The 25,628-nt window shown below is 47.7% G+C and overlaps 1 long non-coding RNA gene and 1 pseudogene across 1 annotated transcript in view; both read left to right on the forward strand.

The window, feature by feature from the left end:
- The window catches only part of LOC138301486 (zinc finger protein 271-like), a 230,495-nt pseudogene that overhangs the window by 179,800 nt on the left and 25,067 nt on the right, over positions 1 to 25,628 (forward strand).
- Positions 12,121 to 25,628, forward strand: part of LOC138299232 (uncharacterized) — a 31,904-nt gene continuing 18,396 nt past the window's right edge. The window contains exon 1 of the long non-coding RNA XR_011204725.1: positions 12,121 to 12,310. This is a non-coding gene — a long non-coding RNA (uncharacterized lncRNA). The remainder of the gene's footprint in view (positions 12,311 to 25,628) is intronic.

Here is a 25,628-nt window from a genome sequence, read left to right on the forward strand (position 1 = left end):
TACTATTGTATAGTTAATGATTGATCTGAATTGGGATCGTGATTTGGTTAAGTACCAACTGCAAATCTTCCATTTGTGATACTCCTTCTGAGGAATGCCACAGTCATGACAAACTTTTCCCCATTGAGGTCTCGACATTTGGCTGTTGAGTTTGCCTGTGTCGGAATGTTCCAGAATGAATTATCACTGTTAATTCTGTTGTCCTCATCTATGTCATGAATTAGGTTTGAGTTGAAATCTCCCATCATTATTATTTGGGTGAGCATAGATGTTAAATAAAATAATTGGATTTCTCTCATCTCGGGTTCCGTTACTAAGATTGATGATTTGGAGTCCAGGGTCTACGTGGACTAGTTCTTCCGAGGGGACGTTTAAGCTGAGTGATACGTAGACAGCTAGGCCTCCTTGCACTCTTCCATAGTGTTTGGATTTTGTAGCCATGGTTTGATGATATGTAAAACCTTGTACTCGGAGATCAACCACTGACCAGGTTTCTTGGTCAGTTCTGCGGAGGACAGTCATCTTGCAGCAGCAATTTCGGCCCATCTATATTCCAAGATATGAATTGCAGGGCTGTGCATTCAGATGCTGGTTCATTTGCATGATGGAATCATATAGAGCATGAGGCATTTAAAACTGCAGGGATCCAGTCCCATTGGGAATCCATTTGATTTGTGGATGTTTTCTTTGACCATAGCTCCTCTGTTCGACAAATGAAGCTGCTTCTTTCACCTGGCAGTACTGTTTGGGCAGTGGGTACTGTAGGGGCTGCAGCGCATTTCTTCGTTATGCCCCAGGTTTCAAAGACCTTAACCTTGGTTATGAGCCTTGATGTCCTTTCATTGGATCACCAAGTAGTTAACGTGAGTTCTGGTCATGAAGGGGTGCCATTTACCAGGAGCTCCACGGCTGAAGAATCGGCTGATGTTATATCTTTTAATTCAGGGATCTCTCCACGTAGCCTAATAATATTTCCTCTGTTGGGGATATCCTGTTGTCCTTGAGCACTGTATTCTGGTTTGAATAAGTCCCTAATCTAAACTTTAACAGGACTTTTCCGGCAGACAAGGACATTTTATAATATTTCTCGTTGACATTGTAACTAATATGGGAGTGTTGGACTTTTATGCTTATGCAGGGTCATCCCCAATCTTTTTGCCTCCTGCCTCCTATTTTTTCTGACCTGTTGCTGTTGGCTTTTGAACTCTGAGCACTTTACCAGTGCTAACGTGCATATGCTCTCTGTGTAAATTGTATGGTTGATTGGTTTATCCATGACTGGCATATTTGATTTACTAAGTAAGTCCCTAGTACAGTGCACTATAGTAACCCAGGGCCTGTAAATCAAATGCTACTAGTGGGCCTGCAGCACTGGTTGTGCCACCCACATTAGTAGCCCTGTAATCATGTCTCAGACCTGCCACTGCAGTGTCTGTGTTTGCAGTTTTGACTGTAAATTTGACTTGGCAAGTGTACCCACTTGCCAGGCCTAAACCTTCCATTTTCCTATATGTAAGGCACCTCTAAGGTAGGCCCTAGGTAGCCCCAAGGGCAGGGTGCAGTGTATGGTTAAAGTAGGACATATAGGGCCTCATTCTGACCCTGGCGGACGGCGGAGGCCGTCCGCCAGGGTACCGCCGCTGAATGACCGCACCGCGGTCAAAAGACCGCGGCGGCCATTCAGACATTTCCTCTGGGCCGGCGGGCGCTCTCCAAAAGAGCGCCCGCCGGCCCAGAGGAAATGCCCCTGCAACGAGGACGCCGGCTCAGAATTGAGCCGGCGTAGTTGCAGGGGTGCGACGGGTGCAGTTGCACCCGTCGCGTATTTCAGTGTCTGCTTAGCAGACACTGAAATACTTTTCGGGGCCCCCAGGGGCCCCGCGGCACCCCCTACCGCCATCCTGTTCCTGGCGGGCGAACCGCCAGGAACAGGATGGCGGTAGGGGGTGTCAGAATCCCCCATGGCGGCGCAGCAAGCTGCGCCGCCATGGGGGATTCTAAGGGCAGCGGTAAACCGGCGGGAGACCGCCGGTTTGCCTCTTCTGACCGCGGCCGAACCGCCGCGGTCAGAATGCCCTGCGGGGCACCGCCGGCCTGTCGGCGGTGCTCCCGCCGACCCTGGCCCCGGCGGTCTTAGACCGCCGGGGTCAGAATGACCCCCATAGTAATGTGTTTTAAATGTCCTGACAGTGAAATATTGCTAAATTCGTTTTTCACTGTTGCAAGGCCTGTCTCTCTCATAGGTTAACATGGGGGGCACCTTTAAATATGATTAAAGTGTAGATTCCCTTTGCGAGCAGATGGACATGTGGAGTTTGGGGTCTCTGAGCTCACAATTAAAAAATACATCTTTTAGTCAAGTTGATTTTAAGATTGTGTGTTTGAAAATGCCACTTTTAGAAAGTGAGCATTTTTCTGCTTATACAATTTCTGTGACTCTGCCTGTTTGTGAATTCCCTGTCTGGGTCAGTTTGACAGTTGGGCTTGTTGCACCTCACACTAGACAGTGACACAAAGGGAGCTGGGGTGTAGTCTGCATTTCCTGATGAGCCACCTGTGCTAGGAGGGAGGGGAGGAGTGGTCACTTACACCTGAAAGGGCTGTGCCTGTCCTCACACAATGCAGTCTTCAACCCCCTGGTGCTTGTCTGGGGCCTGGCCTGGGCAAGGCAGGATTTCACATTCAAGAGAGACTTGGCTTTGAAGTAGTCCTACTTCAAAGGAGAAAATGTGTATAAGAATAGCACCCAAAACCACAGACTTTAGAACACTTCTGAAAACCAAGAGGAACCTCTGCCTAGAGAAGAGCTGAAGAGCTGAGGAAGAAGAGCTGCCCTGCCCGTGACTGTGCTTTGTGGAGCTATCCTGCAGCTGCTGCTTCTGCCAGAATAAGAGGGCAAAGACTAGATTTTGTATGCCTTCCATCTTGTGAAGATCTCCAAGAGCTTGATTTAGAGCTTGCCTCCTGTTGTTTGAAGTCTCAGGGACAGCAAAGACTTCTCTCTTCCAGCACCTAGAGTCTCTGGAGAGACTCCTACTCTGCCAAGTGGTGCCCATCCGGGTCCTGGGATCCTGAAAGGAGAAGCTGGGAGCCTAAGAGGAAGAAATCCACACACAGACTGCTGTGCAGGGAAAAGATCGACGCAACTCCAATCTGAAGCTGAAAAATCGATGCGCCGACGGCTTCGCGCCTGGGAATAGACGCTCACCTGAAACGCGACCGGAAGATCGACGCCCACAGCTGGAGAAACGACGCACAGCATCGCTGACGGAGGTTGGGGAGATCGCAACCCGTGCTGCGTGGTTTTCAGATCATCGTGCGGCTGGATTTCTGACGCAAACACCGCTGGGCGTGCAAAAACGACACAAGGCCTGCCCGGACCTGAGAGTGCTGACTGGATCGACACATTGCTCTCCTGCAGAGAGAAGAAACGACGCACGCTGACCCTACTAACGGAGAAACGACGCAAGGTCTCGCTCATGAGTGATATCGACTCATCGCAAGCCCTTTTTGACGCACACTCGCCCATGCAGGGTTATTTTTGATGCGCCCAAGGTACATTTTCACACTAACATCGTTACTGTGTGTTTAAAACTACATGAAGACTCTTTTTGGTTTTTAATTGATAACTTGACTTGTGTATTGTGGATTTTTGTCATTTTGGTCTTGTTTTGTTTAGATAAATATTCTCTATTTGTCTAAACCTGTGTTGTGTCATTTTGTAGTGTTTTCATTGAATTACTGTGTGTGTTGGTACAAATGCTTTACACCTAGCTCTCTGAAGTTAAGCCTACTGCTCGTTTCAAGCTACCAAAGGGGTAAGCAGGGGTTAGCTGAGGGTGATTCTCTTTTACCCTGACTAGAGTGAGGGTCCTTGCTTGGACAGGGGTTAACCTGACTGCCAATCAAAGACCCCATTTCTAACAGGGAGCATTTGGGGCTTTTGGTGGACCCTTATGGTTATCTGCTGTTTGGAGTGTCCATTAACTGTGCTGCAGGTTTTAATGAGATGATGCGGTCGCAGCCATATGTTACAATGGACATTAAATGTGGCTTTACTATACCTGGGGTTAGATTTTCTTGCGACTCAGGGTGCATTTTGCCACTTGTTTGAGGGAGAATTCTGTCAGTGTCAGCCAGTTGAATGGGAGGGTTATTTGACCAGAACAGTGCCAGGTTGGATGAACTGATTCCTGGTTTGTCTCCCTGATTCTTATGACCATCAGTCAGATTGTCTTTGTTTCTGTCCCCTCGTCAAAGGTGCGGTTGTCGTGGCGTGGGCGACATGAGGTTTTAGACCCTTTGATTGAACTATTTCTTAGTGCTAGTGCTTACTATTTTTTTTTCTTTTTGTTTTCTGGGCTTTTAGTATTTTCATGCCGCTGAGCGTTATGCCAAGTGGGTCTAATGTAGCAGTTTCCGGGACTCTTGTGTTATCCAGGCGACTGCGGATACATCAGTGGAAGCCCTGCCTGCACCATCTGTATTTCTTTAGCCAACATGGGTTAGAGTTTTTTGGTGGCTAGTTCTTTCAGGTGTTGATTTTTAATTCTCACCTTCTTTGCTTATTTCTGATACCTTTTGCTTGGTTTTGGGGATAAAAGATCTTTTTCAATCACACTATGAACCTGTTGTTTTTTGACCAACGCAATATGATAATGAACTTTTAAAATGGATTTACCAATAAGAACATTTGAACAGCCTTGAGAAAGCACCAGGTTTACATACCGCCAGGAGGTGAAACACGTGTTGCCTGTTGTTCTTCTCTATGTATCTTATAATAAATATCTACTAGATTCATTGACTTGGCTGAATGTGCTTCTTAAAATCTGATTATGATGTGAAGATTTGAACCATTAACTTGAAATATGGGTTTACCAATACTTTGTTGCAGCTATATATACTTGTACTGAGGGGAAAAAAGGGGTCCACACCTCGTTGGTAACCCATACCCCTAATAAAATGGGGCATTAAGAAGAGTGTTGGACCTTATGTAGTGCATCTTTCTACATTATGAACTTGCACTGAACTTGGTGGAGGAGACTTGGTAACTTTTTATTTTCTATAATCTCGTATATTAACTGAGCTGGTAGTCCTTTTAGGTGTTCTAATTCTGCCTTGTGACTGCCTGTTTTGGAGACCCAGTTTGGATTTGGGTGGCCTTGACTGCACTACTTCTTAAATCTGTTCTTTCTGCTGTCAGAATACCTGATAAAACTTAAGGAAGGGAGAACAGTCTATCTGATATTGGTCCACATGTGCACTTTGATGGTGTTAGCGAATAGGCACCTTGTGCCATTAAAATTAGGGATATTAAGATTTCCAATTTTTAGAATAAGCTAGAGATATGTGTGGCCATCAAGTTCATTAGGGCTATCTAAACATCCAGTTTATCTGATTGGAGGTTTAGAACTTCAATTGGGGTTTGTAGTGTAGTTTGGAGAGTTTCCCACCAGCCTGGGGCATAGTAGGTTTGTTTGTCTGAGGTTGTTTGGAACATGTACCCCCATTGTCGATGCAATGATGTGGGGGTCGGGCTTTTTTGCCGTGCGTGTTCCAGATGGCATTCTAGGGAAGTGAGTCTTTCCGCGTTTTTGTGGCTACCTAGAAATGTATTGGAGGCTGTTCTTTGATCTAAGTGTGCTTTTGACACGCTCTTCCACAATGGGTATAGGGCTTTGCTTTTAATTAGATGTTGTGTTGGCATCATTTTTTGTAAATAATGAATGTTGTTTTTTGGCCTCACTTTCTTTAAATGGCATTTTTTCTTGTTTTAGCCCCGTTGACTTGATTGTGCCTGTGCCTGTACCTGGGGGAGACTCTGTGCTCTTGTTGTCATCTATACTTGATTTTGTTTGCTTCTAGAACCTGTATAAGATCCGTATTGTTTGAGATTGAAATTGACCGGGACCATGAACCATGAACCATCCAGCCCAGCGTTATCAGCCCAAATACCCTGACCAGCTTTATTTCTGCTTTCTTGAAATGAGCAATCAATGTTGGTTTCGCAAGGGGTGGATTATGGTCTATTTGAGTTGGGGAACTGCACTGCTACCTGAATGTTTTTTAGTTTGAAATTAAACACTGGGGAGGGAGACATACCAGTGGTGCCAGCTGTCAGACTCATTGACTTCTGTGCTGGACTTATATCAGGTGCCGTGATTAAGATAGATTTATTTGATGGACAAGATGAGTAGGTTCCAATTTGTTTGTCCATTTTTTTGTGGAGTTATATGTCAAGGAATCCCTGGCACTTCTTCCAGTGTATCGTAAGTTGTGGCCATGGGATCTTTCAGATAGGAGAATTTTTTACTTGGATTTGAAGTCACCAAATTTTCGTTGGAGGATTTGGTTTCTTTGGTCTCTTTGATTATATCCCTCACCGCTGGGCGCTTCTGAGATTTGTAGACTGGTTGTTAATGAGATTTTCCTGAGTGTATTATTGTAAGGCGTTCTTGTCTACTTGCTATGTCTTTGCCGTACGTTTGAGCTTTGACCTTTCTTCCTTTATGATTGAGTTAAGTTTTTGCTTTTAGTTTATTTTGATATATGTTTTTCCAGTATAAGACGTGGATGGCAATGATCCTTGATGAGCCGTATACCTCCACTTTCTCACCAGTCCTCCATGTATGGCTAGGTGGCTACATGGGTTTTAGGGTGGGAGGGCATGCGCACGGTTGCCATTGGTTTGCCTTGCATCAGCAGAGAGCGAAGCGCACCAGACCTATCTGGGCTGCTTCCACGGAATCAGAGATCAACCAGCGCAGTTGTACCTTGACCAGCTGAACCCCTCTGATGGGCACACCACTCTCCGTCTGTCTGTGTGATAGAAAAACTGTTGAAGCAGGAGAAATGGCCTTGAGATCTGTGTGAGAAAGGGTCCTACTCAGGACTCCGATTCCTGTCCGTGGGTCCTGGCGCTAGCTTATGGTAGCACTTGGATGGGAAAATTGGACAAGGTGTTTGCCACCACAACAGTCGCCTCTGTCTAACTCTGGTCTCTAAAGTGGCATTTATGGTGGGTTTGATGGAGAGTAATGGATATAAGGCAGCAGGAGTGAGCTCAGCGGAAGCAGGATAGGGCAGCGCAAATAAGTTGAGCACCCCCCCCCCACCCTCGGGGCCATCCCTTATGCCGCTTAACACCATGTGACCAAGTGTTCTGCCCCAGTCGGCCCCTACTCTTCACTCCTCTCACTGCACAGGTGGAACAGCACTGGTCTAGAGGGGGGCGCGGCCGTAAGCCGCACCAAGTCCTGGCTTGGCCACCTCAGTTGCACATTCGACCATCATCTGGCGTAGCCTCCCCTAATGGAGGACTCACACCACAGTAGACCATTCCTGTGCTGAAGAAATTGGTGCCAAGTGGCTCACCTGCAGCCTCAGCACCCCTTCACTCCAGTCCAATTGTATCCTGCCACACCCTTCACCGCCTGTGACTTTGGACAAAAACGGCGAAAGTGGCATCGGTGTGTTAGCAGGGCAATGCTGTGGTGTCTGCAGTGTCGCCTCAGACTTCACAGGGTCTCTTATCGGGGGTTTTGACGTAGGCTACCACCACTGTTGTTATCATTACAGCTGCTTGCCTGTGCTGCAAAGGAGAGTCACACCCACTGTGAATCTTCTGCTCCGCTATGTGTTCCGTTTCCAGGTAGTTCACAATCCAAGCCTATCCACTCCTTTCCTTTTACTCATGAAATGTAGCACTTCCCTGCCACCCTACTTCTAACATCACCTTCTGTGAGGAAAGAAAAACAACAAGCATTGGCAAAACCAATAGTTTCACTTGTGGTTTTTCTTTTGCATTCTATCCTACTAACTGGATTATAAATATTAGGAAAAGGTTATTATAATGTGTTTTAAATTTGATAAACCGTTAATAATTGTTTGTGTTGCGAAGTATGTTGAATTAATATCACCAGAGTTCCAAACTTGTAATTTATACCTTATTTAATATGGCATTGTATTGGAGTATAGTAATGTGTAGTTAGTAAAGTGCCACTGCACCTGGTGCACCATTCAGGTCATGACCCTAATGTCTGCAAGATAGCTGCACTTGGACTGCCTGATAAGAAATAAAATTTAGTAATCATTTGTGTTTAGTGGGGTTCCTAGAGCTTTTGGGCACAGTAACACTGCACCTGCTGCACCATTCAAATCCTGACCCTAATGCTTTCAACGTAACTGCACTTGTGACTGCCTGGTTAGTAGTAACATGTATCAATAATCTGTGTTTAGAGGGGTTCTGACACCCTGTGGCCCTGGTGCCACCGCACCTCCTGCATCATTCAAACCATGCCCCTAATGCCTGCAAGGTAACTGCACTTGTGGCTGCCATTTTGGTAGTGAAATATAGCAACATCTGATGTTGATAGGAATTCTGACAACTGTTAGCCCTGGTGCCACTGAACCTGCTACACTATTCAAATCATGACCCTACTGCATACAAAGTAACTGCACTTGTGACTGCCTGTTAATAAGTCTCTGAGAGAATAACAATTCAGAATAAAACGTTGCCCAATTATGCAAATGCCTTTTCTGTAAAAATGAGTGAGTGGTAATTTAAGACACGAACACACAAATAATTTTCATATTTATAACTGTTATTCATCAGAAATGTAATTATTATTTTAAAATGAAAAACACAACATAATGAGCCTACTCGGCGCTTGCTTTACATTTGCACTTGATACTCCATTGTAAGATGGCCGAAATGTATACGCACATTTCACCACAAATTTACTTGTGTTAAGTATATCTTTTCACATACAAACATTAACAATTAACCAATCACACAAAAACCTGAAGGTGTACTTTGGCCACGCTCCATGCCATGACAAAAGCAGAACAAAAAGCAGAAGAGAAGAGCAGCAAGTGAGCTGCTAGCCAATAAAAAGCAAGTAAATTAAAAGTGACGCTTGAATGAACAGATGTGAAGTTCAAGTAAGCAAGGGGCGAAGTAGGGGCAGGTTGTAAGTCCCTTTAAATATTTTTTTAATAACATAAGACTTTGCAAGCACAGAGCAAGCACTGTGCATACAAAACCTAACAAGCATTTGCAATGCAATGGGTCTCCCGTTTGTTCGAGTTAGAGCTATTAGCGTTGTAAACTGCTAATAGGACTTTTCTTGCCCCATAAACTGAAAATGAAAAGTAAAACAGTTTCACATAAGCGAACCGACAGTCGCCATGAGGCGAAGGAGACACAGAAATGGAAACAGAAGTTCACTTGCAGTTAAACGTATCAGCAAAAGTGCAATTATTCATGTAACCGGCAAAAGTGCAATTATCCCTGTAACAGGGTCGATGTCATGCAAAGCTCTTGATTACAACCCAGCGCGATCGGGCTACCTTCGAAGTAAAGAAAAAAAGCAGTCCAGAAACCATATGGAAAACATGGAACCTCGTATGTCTTCTATAGTTGGCCGGTGTGCTTGAGGACGTGTAAACACCGGAAAAGGCAAGACATATGCATGCCTTTCACTAATGAAGTCAAGTGAATTTTAAAAGGCAAGCTTGCGAACCAACGAAATCGATGGGCGTGGTTAAAAGCCCACAGAGAGATTACACCAGGAACAGAGCGCTTGCGCGCTTGACCCTAAAAAGGGAACAAACAAAAAGAAAAATGGAAAAAAGATCCCTCTACATTTAGTGCCGATTCCCTTGATTTTCACCATTTTTTCCCACCTATCAATCAAAAAATGTCCTCCAACCTTGACTCCATACTAACTCTTATAAATATAATTTTCCCTTGGGAGACTGGACTAATATCTTTCTGTGCAGCTCTGGATTTTAAAAAAGGGAATCAATGCACTCGCGGAACTTAGCAATTCATATCCCAATCCTGAAGGCTGGTAAATGGTTTCTTAATCCGTTGCACCATGAAACTCTGCAGATTGTAACCTTCTGCACCCTCCTCAATCCCTGGAATTCTCAGGTTAGTCCGTCCTTAGCAATTCTCCATATCTTCCACTTTCCGTGTTACATAGCTCAACTGCCTTTCCTTCAGTTTTATATTGCTCAACTGCCTTTCCTGTGCTGCCATCTGCTCTGACGCCAACAGTGATCCCCCCTCCAATTTGCTTGCCTGTTCTTCTACTGCCCCGATCTGATTACCAATCAAGGCCTCTTCTTTTTAAATGTTTCAGACTGCAGATGTGGTTTTGAGATTCGCTGTACGCTAAGCCCTTAGGGTATTCTTCTCATAGAGACTCAAGAAGAGTGTGTATGCACTCAATGAGGGTCCTACAGCAGGCGCCGATGCTGATTCAGCAGTAGGTAAATTAACTTCAAGCACAGAGATATCCTGAGCGTGTCAGTATTATCAGATGGTGTAAACTGATGAGCTGAATCATCCCATGACAGATTATCATGTTGTGAGCCATCATACTTCATTCTGTTTGTGTGTGTCAAGGTGTGTGGAGAAGGCCTCTTTCATGCAGATATCAGAGGAGCATGCTGGCATCATTGTGAGGGGCAGCCCAAGCATTAACATATGTAACAGGGTCTCGAGATTCCACAACGTCGCCCCTGGTTAATCCATTGTCAACTCCCACACATAAGTCGTCTGGACTGCCGGTTTCTTTCTCTGAGCCCGCAAGAGAATCACCATACGAGATATCAGACACATCTGAGGCACCAGACAACGAAATAAATGCCTCTTCGGGCTGTAACTAAGGGTGTGGTACAGCAGGAGGTGCTCAAGACCTATCTGTCACTCAGAGGGTTAAGACAGTCAATTCCCCCATAGCCATCCCGAGGATTATTTGGAGTAACAAAGATGACAGGGTCTACCCCCTGACCCCACTTCACAAGACAGCGTGGCCATGGGCCTAACACCTGAAAGAGGTGTACCTTGCATACTTTGCTAGTTGAGTGTGTAAGCACCCTACAAGTTGTTTGTACAGTAGTAGTTGGGTAAGTCTGAGCAATAGACTGGGGAAGCGGCCATGCAGGGCTGTGTCATTGCCTAAAGAGTTATTGTTGTAAGTACCGCGAACCTCACCACCATCCATACTGCTTTAGTTAGTCACACCGAGTTTGCGGAAATTCAACTCCTTAGTATTGCAAACGAGAGCGAGATCACCAGAACCAAGAGCCTCGATGACAGAAACATTATCCAGCCTCACCATACCTACTCCTTCTTCTTTCCATCTACCCATCACTCTCCCCTTCTCTTTCTGTCTATCCAATCATTGTCTCCCTCCTCTTGTCCCCTCCCTCCCTGTCTCCCCTCCTCCCTCTCTTCCTCTCTCTACTCCCTCCCTCTCATCACTTCCTCCCCCTCCCTCAACCTCTCCACCCCTCTCACCATCTCTCGCTCCCCTTCTCTCCTCTACTTCTTTCTCTCCCTCCCCCCTCTCTTTCTATACAGCCATCTCTCCCCTCTCTCTTCTCCTTCTCTTTCTATCCCTTCTGTCTCCCTTCCTTTCTCCCCTCCTTGTCTATCTCACCTCCTCCCTCTCACCTCCCTCTCTCAAAGTCTCCGGCCCAGTCACTCGTCATTTGTTTTTTGGAAACGGCTAAACGGGGGCGTAGCTTCAGTGTGTGTGTGTGTGGGGGGGGGAGCGTTGGCGTTTACACACCCTAATACATGTATTTTGTGATAAATAGTTGGAGGCAGGTGCTTTCAGTGGAGTGCGGTGAGGTGTCTGTCAGACTTCACCAGGAATCTTAACGCAGAGACAAAAACGGACACACACTCTCTCCCTCTCTTCTGTTTGAAAATATGTTGGTTATTTCACTAAATAACGGTCTCTCTCTCGCTCGGTACCCCACCAATCCGCATTCCTCGCCCTTCCCACTGCCCCTTCAGCCCCTCTCGTGCGCCCTGCTGGTTGTACAATGTATTTTAGCATCACGTGCCAGCGCGATTGTCTGAAGCGAACACCCCCCGAATCATACTGACCAGGCAACACCCCTGAGATAAATGAGGGGGCAGCAGCATCAACAGAACCAGATACTAGGGCTGAAAGATACAAAATAGTTGAGAACATTTCTGTCCTTTTCCTTATTCAGTGTGATTAGTACATGTTTGGTGTGTAGCGCCTAGTACCTGGTGTGTGGTATTAAAGCGCTTTCCGCTGCAAGCCTCCGTCCTGTAGCCGGCCGGCCCCACCAGTTCCAGGGGAGCAGTGTCTCTCTTCGAGGCCTGTGCATAGCGCACCGATGCTCAGCGCGAGTCAGAGGCGCTGTATGGGGTGTAATGAACCCTCACCTCATTTGTTCTCAATGAGAATCCTTCACCCAGAGCTCCTGTGAGAAGTGGCTGCAGCACCGGGAGAGGCATGTCCAGGGCGCCGCCGAGGAGGTGAGGCCTGTCCAGGGGGCGGGGCACACGGCGTCTACCCCTCCTTGGACCTCACACAAATATGCTACTTGTCCCGGTGTAATGTTCAGACACTGGGACACAGCAAGCAGATCCTGCAAATAGTGTGCTTTCTACTGAGCAGCAAAGTGCGGACGGGAAGGGGGCTTATCACATTCAAACTGGGCCCATTACAAAGGCCTTAATTACGGGGCGGTCAGGCATCCTTTCCTTGAAGTATCTGTCTGGGACCCACTGGAGGCTTTCGCCTAGCTGCTTTATAAAAGGCACAGGGGGTTATCGCTTCACAGCTACTTAAGAGGCATGCATGCTTTTGGCTTTATTCAGTCCCTGCATACAAGATTTTAGCATGGACTGAAATAATGTCTGATTTGTTGGTCTTTCCCAGTATTTACCTAAAGAACAATTTAAAAACCGTATTTAGTTTTATTTCTTTTATAGCGTTTCTCATCCCAATGTAGGGTTTCACAGCGATTTACATCACACATAAACATTATACATTGACAGTAAATCATACGAGTGTAAATCAATGTGTATGTAGGATGTCTTGCATAAAACAGTGAGGGTTACAGGGTGTGGGAGCCACATGTCCTTCACAGCTCACTTTACTATACTAGCAGGATTCCAATATATGAACTGCAAGTAGCATTAGGATCTCTGTGTTAACAGCAATAAGCCACTTATCAAAACGTGTCATTTGTAAGTTACATTATGTGCTTTGCAGGAACCATATTAACCCTCTATACTAATTTGATTAAAAACTAGGCCTAGACAAAAACACAGATAGTCCAGCGAATACATTAACCTCCAGAGTTATCTTACCTTAATTATCATTTATTATTATAATCTGAGATTTAGCTGGCACACAGAGATCTCAGCAGCAGGTGCCTTAACCCATACGGTATTTTAAAATGCAGACTTTGCAACCAATTGAGAACAGATTTACTACCAGGTTTCTCCTTGTTGCCAATTTCTTTGTGGCAAGGTTTGAAAAAATATATGTATAAGTTGAGGCCCAGCTTTTGGATCAGAGTTGCCACTTTCTTGGCACAAGCCCAACGCAAAATCACATTTGTTAAATAATGTGATGTGCTCAAAGGGAATGATATACCTGCTAAAGATATGTGTGCAGTCTTAGGATCTGATGCTACTTCCTGTGAGGTCATGGTTTGTGATGCCATTTCCTATGATGCCATGTTGGGTGTCATGCACCGTGATGTCAGTTGCATACTGCCTAACTTGGTTAATTTCCCCCCATTTCTTTTTTTTAAGGACTTGTGCCCTGCTGGGTGCAGAGGAGATGAGTCCTGTGCCCGAGGTGCAGGGGGGATGAGGCCTTCCTGGGGGAGAGGGTTGGGGTGCAGATGGGGTGACACCTGTAGCAGAAGAAGTGAGGCCTGTCCTGGGGATGAGGAGGTGTGGTCTTTCCAGGGGGTGCAGAGGTGAGGCCAGTTCAGAGGAGGTGAGCCCATCCAAAGGATGCAAAAGAGGTGAGGCATGTCCAAGGAGGTGCAGAAGAGGTGAAACGTGTCCAGTGGCATGCAGAGGAGATACATGTGAGGTGAGGCTTCTGCAGCGCAGTGAAGAGAAGGTGAGGCCTGTCAGATTAGGCCTGTCCTGTGGCGAGGCGTACAGCTGGAGTGAGGCATGTCCAAGTGGGTGCAGAGGGGGTGAGGCCTGTCCAGGGAGTGCAAATGAGGTGAGGCCTGTCCCGGGGGTGTACAAGTGAGGTCTGTCTAGGGGCTGGAGAGGAGGTGAGTCATGTCCAGGGGGCGCAGAGGAGGTTAAGTGTGTCCAGGGGGTTCAGAGGAGATGTGGCCTGTCTGGGGGGGGGGAGTTGGAGGTTGGAGGGCATGCAGGGGAGGTGAGGCCTCTGCAAGGGGGATGCAGAGGAGTTGAGGTCTTTCCTGTCGTGGGGTGTCCTGAGATGAGGCCTGTACTGGGTTGAGGTTTGCAGAGGAGATGAGGCCTGTCCAGGCGTTGCAGAGGAGGGGAGGCCTGTCCAAGGGAGCAGAGGAGGTGAGACCTGTCCAAAAAGGATGCAGAGAAGGAGAGGCCTGTCCAAGGGGTGCAGAGGAGGTGAGGCATGTCTAGAGGGGTGGAGAAGAGGCCAGTCCAGGGGGGTGCAGAGGAGATGAGGCCTGTCCAAGGGGGAGTAGAGGAGCTAAGGCCTGCCCTGTCCATGGGAGGGGCACAGGAGGTGAGTTCTGTCCGGGGGGGTGCACAGAGCCTGATGACTGTTGAGGGCGATGCAGAGAAGATGAGGCCAGTCGAGTGGGGTGCAGAGATTGTTTTTTTTTTGCGGCTTTATAAAGCTGAAACTGGACCCACAGGTAATGGAGCATTTTACATGAGCACCAGTTACATTACACAAGGACACATTCATTTTCGGTAGGCACGGGAAGATTAAGTGATTTTCCCAGAATCACAGAATGTTGAGCCGACACAGAGGCTCCAACCTGGTTCCCCTGCTCCAAAGTTGGTAGCTCTGGCCATTACGCCACAACCTCTCCAGTTCTGTCCAGGGTGGGGTGCAGAGGAGGTGAGGCCAGTCCAAGAGGGTGCAGAATAGGTGAGGCCTGTGGAGGGGGGTGAAGAGGAGGTGAGGCGTGTCCTGTGCTGAGGGTGCAGAGGAGGTGAGGCCTGTCAAGTGGGAGTGCATTGGAGGTGAGGCCTGTCCAGTGGGGTGCACAAGAGATGAGGCCTGTCCAGTAAAGTGCACAGGAGGTGAGGCCTGTCAAGGGGTGCAGAGAAGGTGAGGCCTGTATGCGGGGAGGGGGTGCAGGAGAGGTGAGGCCTGTCTACGGGGTTCACAGGTGAGGCCTGTCTTGCGGCAGGGAGGGCGAGTGGAGAGGAGAAGAGGCCTGACCAGGAAGGTGACGAGGAGGTAAGGTCTGCTCTGTCCATTGGGGGTGTTATGTTCGTAATGGGCCAGCCCATGACTCACACTAGTGGAGGGAGATTACATCTGTAATGTGAGCGCATAGTGGTATGACCGGTGACGTCAACCGGTGTTAATAAAAAGGCCCGGGGAGCTCCCCTCGTAGGCATTAACCAGCTTACTGTGTCGTGTGTAGTTAATAACCTACAGTGCATCCATCATCGGCATTAGGCCTCAATCCCCATGAATACATTTAAGACATAACAAAATGGCGATGAGCGGGATGCCTGTTCCCTCGCGTCCTGACCTACTAGCGGATCGCGGGAGGCTGTGCAGCATCTCTTACATTCCGGCTCGTGCTGTGCTCATGCGGCGGGCGTTGTGTCGCAGGGCCCGCCGGCTGCAGTCTTCCAGGGAGGACCGGCGGTGGAGGCGTGTTTGCTGTGCCTGGGCCTCAGGTGTGTCTGCTGTGCCTGGGCCGCACCGGAGTGTCGGCGTCTTTCTGCAAGGCGAGGTGCTGGAGGCGGGGCTTGTGCTTGGCTGCACAACCCTGTGCAGTTTCTCCAGCTGGCAGTCACCGGAGCAACAGAACAACAAAAATCAAAATCAAAGTCGACGGAAAGCTCTGTGAACGGGGTAAGTGGCGGAGCAGGGAGCAGGGAGACTCATGCGCCCACAACTTCATTGGAAATAAGCAATTCCAAATAAATAAACAAATAAAGTACAAGACAACAGAACAAACACTGAAGGGAAATTACTGGGCACAAGTAACACAAAGAGTATAAAGTAAGGATCCACATTTTCAATACACTGTGTTCAAGGAACTGCTAAACCAAGCAATACAGGACACACGTCAGGCCACTGATGTCTATTATAGCTAATACTGTAGAATGCAAAGGTCATGAAGTGGCAGTGACGTTTCTGACAACTGTATGTCCCTCCTAGGTCACCTGTGCTTTGACATGCAGGTTTAGAGCAATCCCAATAAAGGAGCCATCATCTACCAGTTCCATCACCAAGAGTGAAACAGGTGTGAGAGAACTTTAAGTTACTGTACGAAAAGACTTTTGCAACAAGATAGCCATGTCGTCAGTTCCTGCATTAGAACCTTTCCTCGTGGAGGGTCCTCCTTCTGCCCACGCAACTAGGTGGAAGGAATGGGTGGATAGGTTGGAAACCTATTTTGCAGCCACGGCACTGGACAGATGACGCCCCATACTCCTGCACTTGGGAGGTGCAGCCATTCATAAACTTGGATGGTTCGTTGTAGAAGAGGGCCCACCTTTCACTTACCAGTCACTAAAATGAGCTCTGACCGCTCATTTCGAACTGCTAGCGAATCCGGACTATGAGCGTTTCTTATTGAGGCAAGCTAGGCAACTCCCAAATGAGTCGGTCGACACATTCTGCGCCAGGTTGAAAGAACTAGCATGCACATGTACACTGTTGGATGCCGAAGATGAAATTGATGCGCAGTTCATACATGGCTGTGCATCAGTAAAGCTGCGAGAAAACATACTACAGGTAACTGGTATGTCAATGGCAAATAGTCTCACGATAAGCCGATCCAAAGAACTGTCAAAAGTACGTGCGGCCCATATTGAAGCCCCGTTGCAGACGCAGATCAAGACTGACCCCGTGAATGCCATCACCACAGCAGTCACGGAGAAGAAGAATGGTCAGCAAAAGGGTGCCACGAGCTCACAAACTTGCTTTTTGTGTTTTTGTGTGGTGGTCCATTCCCTCATCGAGGTGCATGTCCTGCACAAGGCAAGAAATGTTCAAGCTGCAATAAAATTAATCATTTAGCCAAGGTTTGTCGATCGTCTGTAAGTTCAAAATCGCAGAAATCTAAGACCGTCAACTTAGTGCAGCCGCCTGTAGCCACAGGTGAAGACGACGATTTGGATGACGATGAAGAGGAAGAAGGGACTGTCCTTGTGATACATGCTCTGGAGCCCCGAGGGCATCCTCGAAAGCGAATACCACGATGTTCTGTCTCTCTTGCAGGTCACAAGATTCAGGCGTTAATTAACACTGGGGCCTCCGTTAACATACTGGCGCATTCATTGTTGAAAACTCTTCCCATCCAACCTCATCTACAGCCTACCTCGACTCAAGTATATGCATTTGGGTCGTCGTAACCGCTGCCATTGGCGGGGGTTTTTACCACCACATTATCTCATGAAGAGAACTCAGTGCGCACCAGAGTGTTCGGAACAAAGACTGGGTCTGACATGTTACTAAGCTGCAGAACGGCTGAGCAACTCAACCTAGTATTGTTTACTTTCAGTGTGCACCCCGGAACTGCGGGGAGTCTCCTGAGTTTGGGCAGATAGATTTTTTAAGGAATTGGGTGCCTGAAAGACCGCCTGTTTCGGTTGCATAGTGACAAATCCACACAGCCGGTAGCATTAAAACACCGCCGGGTTGCATTCCATCTGCGACCGAAGGTGGAAGAAGAGCTCCGGAAGCTTGAACAGGCTGATATAATTAAGCAAGAATGTCACTTAACACCTACTGTAGATTACATGGTTGCGGAGGTTGCAGGTTCTCGAAAATGGATCTGCATGCCGGATACCATTCAGCTCATTCTACATCCGGACCCTAGAGGCGTAACCACATTCTCTACTCATGTGGGTCTTAGAAGGTACAAACGGGAGAATATTGGGATTTCCAGTGCGGCGTAGGTTCTTCAGGACACTATTCGTGGGGTGCTTGCTGGTTTGCCCAGAGCTTTTAACGTAAGTGATGACATCCTTGTGCATGCTCCCACTATAGAGTTACACTTGCAACGTCTTCGAGCGACACATCACAGGCTTCAAGAGAATGGCCTTCCTCTTCACAGAGACAAGTGTGCCTTCTTGCAGACTGAAATGGCTTTCTTTGGTTACCGTTTCTCTGGGGAAGGAGTTATGCCAGACCCGGCTAAAGTAAAAGACATTCAATAAGCAGCAGACCCTACCAATGTATCTGGTGTCTGCAGTTATTTGGGCATGATAAACTACAGCGGGCGTTTTATCAAAAACTTAATAGCTCTAACAGCCCCTCTCAGGGATCGAATAAAGGTCAATGTGATATGGGAGTGGGGACCTGAACAAGATGCTTCATTCTGAACCACCAAGTCAGAGTTGTCAGAGCACACGACACTGGTGCACCTTGATCCCCGTAAAGATTCAGAGCTATCTGTTGATGCCAGTCCCACTGGATTGGGGGCCGTGTTGGCGCAAAAACAATTGGATGGAGAGTGGGCTCCAGTGGCTTATGCCAGCCGTGTATTGACAGAGACTGAACAACGCTATTCACAAATTGAGAAGGAGGCCATTGCGGTGCATTGGGGCTGCAGGCATTTCCTCCTTTATCTATATGGACAACCGTTCATAGTACCCACCGATCATAAGCCCCTAATACCACTGGATCTTCCTCCAAACCACAACCCCGAACAGAAAAGTGGATTCTTCAGTTGCAGGATTATCATTTTCAAGTGGTATACAGACCTGGACCTCTTAACCCAGCTGATTACCTGTCAAGACATGCCCGGGCAGCTACTTCTCGAGAGATTGCTGATGCGAATGAGGTAGAGGAGTATGTAAGGCTGGTGGTAGAAAGATCTCACCCATTGCCTATTTCTTTTGATGAAATCAAATTGGCCACAGATAGTGATGAGTGTCTCCAGCTGGTACTGTCAGCAGTGGAATCTGGGAAGTGGCACAGTGTCCTTCAAAATGTGACTCTTAGAACGGATGAGGCTAGAATGATGCCATACTCCTTGCACAGAGTCAGGAATGAGCTGGCCATATCTCTGGAAGGATGTTTGTTGAGAGGTCCCAGGTTGGTGATTCCTGCCTCTTTGCAGAACTCGGTAGTGGAACTGGCACACTCATCGCACCAGGGAATGGAATAGACGAAGTCAAGGTTGAGAAGAAAGGTGTGGTTCCCTGGGCTTGACGATCAAGTGGAAAGAACAGTGTGGCACTGTGCAATGTATCAAGTCTTTGGTCCAGCCAAGAGTCTCCCACTGGTTATAACTGAGGTTCTAAACCCTGACCTGTGGTTTCAGGCCAGTGCAGGCTTTGGAAGCTTACCAGATGGTCGTCACATGCTAGTGGTGATAGACGATTTCTCTAAATATCCTGATGTGGAAATAGTAGAGTCCCTGACTGCTTCTCACATCATTCCTCATTTGGAAAAGATCATGGCCACCCATGGCTTAACACAGGAGCTACGCACAGACAATGGACCACCTTTCTCCAGCCAAGAGTTTGCTGAATACCTACAATCTTGAGGAGTCCTCCACAAAAAGATCACTCCTTGTTGGCCTCAGGCTACTGGAGAAGTGGAACGCTTCATGAGAACTCTCAACAAGGTGTTGCAGATTGCAGTCGCTGGTGGTCACAATGTGGACTGCACGGTATATGCATTTTTAAGGGACTACCGTCTCACTCCTCATGCCACCACTGGGGAAACACCTAGTTCTTTGTGCTTGAATCGGAAAGTTCAAGACACTATTCCTCATGTGCAAGAACCCTCTGAACTTCATGATCGAGTAAAGGAGGCACTGTCCAAGAGAGTGGAAAGAAATGACAAGATGTCAAGAAAGCAGAGACCAAAGCAGCGGAACATTCGTATAGCGGACCATGTCCTTGTATGCAACAGACAAAGTGGAAGCAAGTTTCTTGTGCCTTTTGAAATGGACCCGTGGGTGGTGAGTGCCATAAAGGGCACTATGGTAACTGCAAAAAGGAATCAGGAAACCATCACAAGGAACTTGTTTTTCAAGGCATTCCGCATGGCTAGTGGTTGAATGGAAATCGAACTGAGCTGCCCACCGGCCAGCTTGTTTGACGATGGTGAGGAAGGAAGTGTGGATTTCTGTAACCGTTGTTCTGTGCTCCAGAGCCCTTGGATGGTGGTTGATGAACCTCTGTTGGCTGATCGAGGTGGTGCAGATATGCAGAGCCCGAAAGTTACCCAACGTCCTCATCAGGGGCTGTCTGAGTCTCTGCCAGTCGGCTCGCTACCTCCTAGGCAAGGTTTGGAGCGTTACAACTTACGTCCTCGTCCACCAAGGTCAACTAGGTTGAAAGGATTTGTAGCAGACTGATTATATGTGGGATTTTATCTTCCACATGCCACCTGGTGGGACTCTGTGTTATTGTTGTGATCTCGTTCTATATGTTTTATTTTGGGTAAAGGAGGAATGTTATGTTCGTCATGGGCCAGCCCATGACGCACACTAGTGGAGGGACATTAAATCAGTCTCCCCTGTAATGTGGGTGCATAGTGGTATGACCGGTGACGTTAACCGGTGTTAAGAAAAAGGCCCGGGGAGCTCCCCTCGTGGCCATTAACCAGCTTCCTGTGTCGTGTGTAATTAATAACCTTCAGAGTATTCATCATCGGCGTTAGGCCTCAATCCCCATGAATACATTTAAGACATAACAGGGGGGGTCCAAGTGCAAAGAAGATGAGGTTTGTTCAGGGGGGTGCAGAGAAGGTGAGGCCTGTCCTGCCCAAGGAGGTACAGAGAGGTGAGTTCTGTCCAGGTAATGCAGAGGAGGTGAGGCATGTCCTGTCCACAGGGGTACAGAGGAAATGCTGCCTGTCCAGATGAGGTGGGGCCAGTCCAGGGGGGTGCAGAAGAAGTGATGCCCATCCAGGGGGGTGCAGAAGAGGTGACACCAGTCCAGAGGGGTGCAGAGGAGGTGAGGTCAGTCCAGGAGGGTGCATTGGAGGTGAGACCAGTCCTGGGTGGTGCAGAGGAGGTGAGGTCTATCCTGAAAGGGGCAGTGGAGATGTGGCCTGTCTGGGGTGAAGGGGGTGCAGGTGACATGAGACCTGTCCAGGGGAGTGCAGAGGAGGAGAGGCCAGACAGGGGCATACAGAGGAGGTGAAGCCTGTCCAGTGGTGTGCTGAGGAGATGAGGCTGGAACTGTGCTGAGGGGTGCAGACAAGGAGAGGCCCGTGCAGGGGTTACAGAGGGGGTTACTGTCCTGTGCAAGGGGGAGCAGAGGAGGTGAGGCCTGTCCAGGGGGTGCAGAGGAGGTGAGGCCTGCCCAGGGGGTTCACAGGTGGGTCCTGTCTATGGACGTGGAAGAAGAGGCCTGTCCAGGCGTGTGACGAGGAGGTAAGGCCTGCCTTTCCCAGGGCGGGGGGAGATGGGTAGTTTCACAACTGCTGAGGGTAGCAGAAGAGAGGAGGCCTGTCCACTGGGTGCACAGGTTAGGCCTGTCTGGGGAGGTGGAGAGGAGAAGAGAAGAGGCCTGTCCAAAGGTGTGGTGAGGAGATAAGGCCTGCCCTGTCCATGGGGGTGCAGAGAAGGTGAGGTCTGTCCTATCCAGGGAGGTATAGAGCGGTGAGTTCTGTGCCTGGGAATGCAGAGGAGGTGAGGCCTGTCCTGTCCAGGGGCTACAGAGAAAATGCTGCCTGTCCAGAGGGGTGCAGAGGAAGTTAGCCCTGTTCAGAATGTGTGCAGAAGATGTGAGGCCTGTCCTGAAGGGGTGCAGAGAAGGTGGGGTCAGTCCAGGAGGGTGCAGAAGAGCTAAAATGTGCCCCCACCTCTTGTTCTGAGGGGTTCAGAGAAGGTGTGGTCAGTGGCGCAGGTAGAAAATTGGTCAGGTGGCAACCCTAGCTGCTGGTGGGATAGTAAAGTATAGTAATTATTGGTGTTCAATGGGCTCCTTCGAGCTCTGAGCCCCGGTTGCACCACCTGCACCAATGGTACCTCCGTCACTGTTCAAGGGGTGTGTAAGACTGCTACATGTCTTTTCCTAGGGTTGGGGGGTGTAAGGTGGGAGGTGGGCCCTTGGCCGGTGAAAGGGAAAGGGGAGTACATATTTGGGGAGCCATATACTCTCCTGGTGGGGTGGCAAGTTCTTAGCTGAACATATGAAGTGTGCCACGTCCTTGGGATTTTACCAATGTGTCCTTTCCCAGAAGTGGGGCGAATGTGTGTGGTGGGGGTAGGGGAACCTTCTCTTGACCTGGTGCATCCCTGTGCCTTATGGGGGTAGGAGGTTACTATAGGCCCCGTATAGCTCATGACAAAGGCACAATCCTCTCCAGTCCCGCAGTTTCTTTTTACAAACCAGTGTTTCCAGTAAACTAACAAAGACTGCAACTGCCAGAACGCATACACTTGTTAAATGAAATTACAGTCATGAGTATTCGCGTGATCACTATACTGATATGTTTGATACCGACCCAGGGCATCATGGCAGACAAGGGCAGAACAGTCAATATGACCAATGTGTAAGGAGTTTCAGTCTCTACGTCTGTCTGCAGATTGTGAGTCCAGTGAGATGAGGAATAACTTGAATCTCTCAAAAGAGATTTTGCACAGTTGTATCTGTTTAATGAAGAACTTCAATGAAAAACAGGGGCTGCAAGTCCAGCACCCCAGTGTCTGGTGTCCTTGGATCTCTGTACTGGCCCTTGTCTGGTCCATGCAAAAGAGGATGAAACACCTGTCTAGTCTGGTCTTGTGAAAGGGGTGAGAGTGAGCGCAGTATCCTGGTCCTCACCAGGTCCCAGCTCGCGCACTGGCCCTCACCAGGCCCCGGCTCCCTGGCTGGCCCTCACCAGGACCCGGCTCGCTCCCTGGTCCTCACAATGCCATGCAAGAGAGAGAGATCAAGTAAATCAGATGAAAATGACCTCTCCCTCCTGACAGTGCTGGTCCTGTCAGCTAGTAGTCAACCGCCCTGTCCTCATAGGCAGACCCGAGACATGAATGAAACTTCCCCCTGCTTGAGACAGCCAATGGTTCAAGCACTTCTAGAACACCATCCAGACCTGTCCAGAACCTACTTGAAGCTCGCCCGCCAAACTCCTTCCACCTTCAGGCCGCCTGAGCGGCCTGAACCCCGCCAGCCCTTTTAAGAATTCACCGCAGGGCCTTAACATTGGCGCTGGCAGCACCCGTCACGCATTCCACTGCCCGTATTTCGGGCAGTGGAATGCGCAACGGGGTGTTGCTTGGGGGCCCCAAGTGCATGGGCAGTGCAGGGGCCCCCGACACCCTCATTCCACCAGCCTTTCCATGGCAGTGTAAACCGCCATAGAAAGGCTGGTGGTATGGGGGCTCGTAATCCCCAGGGCGATGCTGCAAGCAGCGCTGCCTTGGCGGATGATAACCACTGGGACCGCCAGACGGCCTACTGGCGGCAGCCTGGCGGTGTCGGTGGTCCGACCATGGCGGCTCTGCCACCGTCAATCATGTTCAAGTGTTTTAGGATGGGAACATCTGAAAAGATCAAGTCATAACTGGACCAATAATATTGAAAGTGTTCTTGTTCATAGAGAAGGCTTGTCAGTAAGCGAAAAGTAACACCATAGGTCATAGGAATATGGTGGTACGTTATTTCCTCTCCAGCTGATGCAGGTAATTGCATATAGACATAGGAATCCTTGGCATTCATAGTGCCAACAAACTCGTAAAGCAATTTAGAATACATGTTTGATGTAGGATTTCCTCCAGGCGTGGCTATGTGTAATTCTTTCTCACTTAGTGAATGCATTCTTTTGTCAACAGGAACTGGTGTAGTAGGAGCACTTGTGGATTTAATGTATTCTGCTCCAAAAGGTCTAAGTGAACTCAAACCTATAAGGAAAACAATAATTAGTATAATTGCCACTACTAACACTCCTGTGCATATGTATGTGTCTATTATTGTTTCCAGGTTCCATGGTTTCTCTCAATTCAGACTGTTTAGCAAGATGCAGCAGTAGTCTCTTTTAGTTTCTTAGTTGAGCAAAGCCTGTAGTAAGCAATTGTCTTTGCAACAAAGTTCAAATGTTAATTGCAATATCTTTGTTTGTCTTCCTTGAACAGACTTCTAAATGACAACCCTACAATGAATTCTGCATACTCTGACCATGGTACTCTTCTTTATTCTCTACAAGGTCTGTCAAATGTCACTTATAAATGCGCAATACAAACTCACTAAAAATCACATACAGGATATAATGTCTCAGTCTATCAAGTGGTAATGCAATCTCAAAGCTCAGTTCTGTCACAAAGTTCAGCTCAAAGATACTCCGCTGAATTCAATTTGTTAAAACAAAAGAATCCAAATTCTCTCTCCCAGACATTTGCAGCTAGATATGTCCATTCAGGTGAGGCGTACCTCCGGCAAGGTACCCTTGTTCTCCTTGATCTCGGGACTACTGGCCCTTCACCATCACTGTCACTTTGGTCAGACTCCTCAGTCTCTTCCATAGTCATTTGTGGAACTTGCACTTCACATTCAGTCTGTTCTCTTGGCCACTGCTCTCCAGGCCCAACTCGCTTTGCTACAGCACTAAGGGCCATATGTATCATTATTACAAATAGCGATTACCTAAATGTGATTCTCTGCGAATTGCAATTAGGTAATTGCTATTCCTAATATATGAAGCTCCCTGAGTTTCATTTAGCGTTACCTAATGGGTCACAAATCGACCTACCTCGTTAATATTAATGAGGTAGGTCACCATTTGCAATCCATTAAGAAAGATAAAAATCACAGGGATGGTGGCCTCCTGGGGTCAGCAAAGCACAATGTCTGTGATTCCTTTTAAATAAAGCAATCTATTTTTTTAAATGCCATCCGTTTTCCTTAAAGGAAAACGGGATGCATTTAAAAAAAGAAAAATGTAAAGTTTTTTTCTTTTAACTTTTTAAGAAAAGGCTGTGGTCCTTGGGTCCAATGCCTGCTTTAAAAAACATTTTCTCTACCATTCACAGGGGGGGAGGGGGTCCCTCGGGGCCCCTTGCTATTCGGGAATGGGTGAGCGCCTACTTAAAGTACGTGGTAAAATGCGAATGTTTCGAGTCTGCATTTCGGTCACAAAACATTCTTGCATAGTGCTGCGATTCGATATTAGGTAGGGACGCCCTGAACACGCCCCTTCCTGATACCGTATTGGTATGTATTTGCAGTTCCAAATTGTGATTCTGTAACAAGTTACGAAATCGCATTTTGGAATTCATACAAACCAAAATGCATTTTCCCGGTCGCAAAGGGCCCGATTATCCAATATAAAGATAAACACGTGCAGCCGGGGAGGTAACACAAAGGACTGCAGAAGAATCAGTGCTAAATCAAGAGTTTCCAAAATCATTTAATTTTATTCCAATTTCAATTTAGAAACATCTAATGCCCTTCCTCTCTCTGGCATTTTAAATGTCCTCTGCTGTAGCCTGAGCTTCATTTGTAGTGTCAGTGCTTTTAAGCCAATCATCTTTTTTTTAGCACTAAGACCATGTATTTCTGCTAAAGTATTAAGTAGTATCTCTCCTCAGGAAGTGTTTGGATTTGCATGATCTGAGGTATTCCCAATGGATATCACAGAATCGGGCATCGTCAGCATTTGGAACAAGTTTGATCTGGGTACAGAAAATGGTGGGGATCCCTGAGAAAACCCCATCTGACTTGT

Source organism: Pleurodeles waltl, chromosome 6, assembly GCF_031143425.1.
Source record: "Pleurodeles waltl isolate 20211129_DDA chromosome 6, aPleWal1.hap1.20221129, whole genome shotgun sequence".
In the NCBI taxonomy this organism is placed as follows: Eukaryota; Metazoa; Chordata; class Amphibia; order Caudata; family Salamandridae; genus Pleurodeles; species Pleurodeles waltl.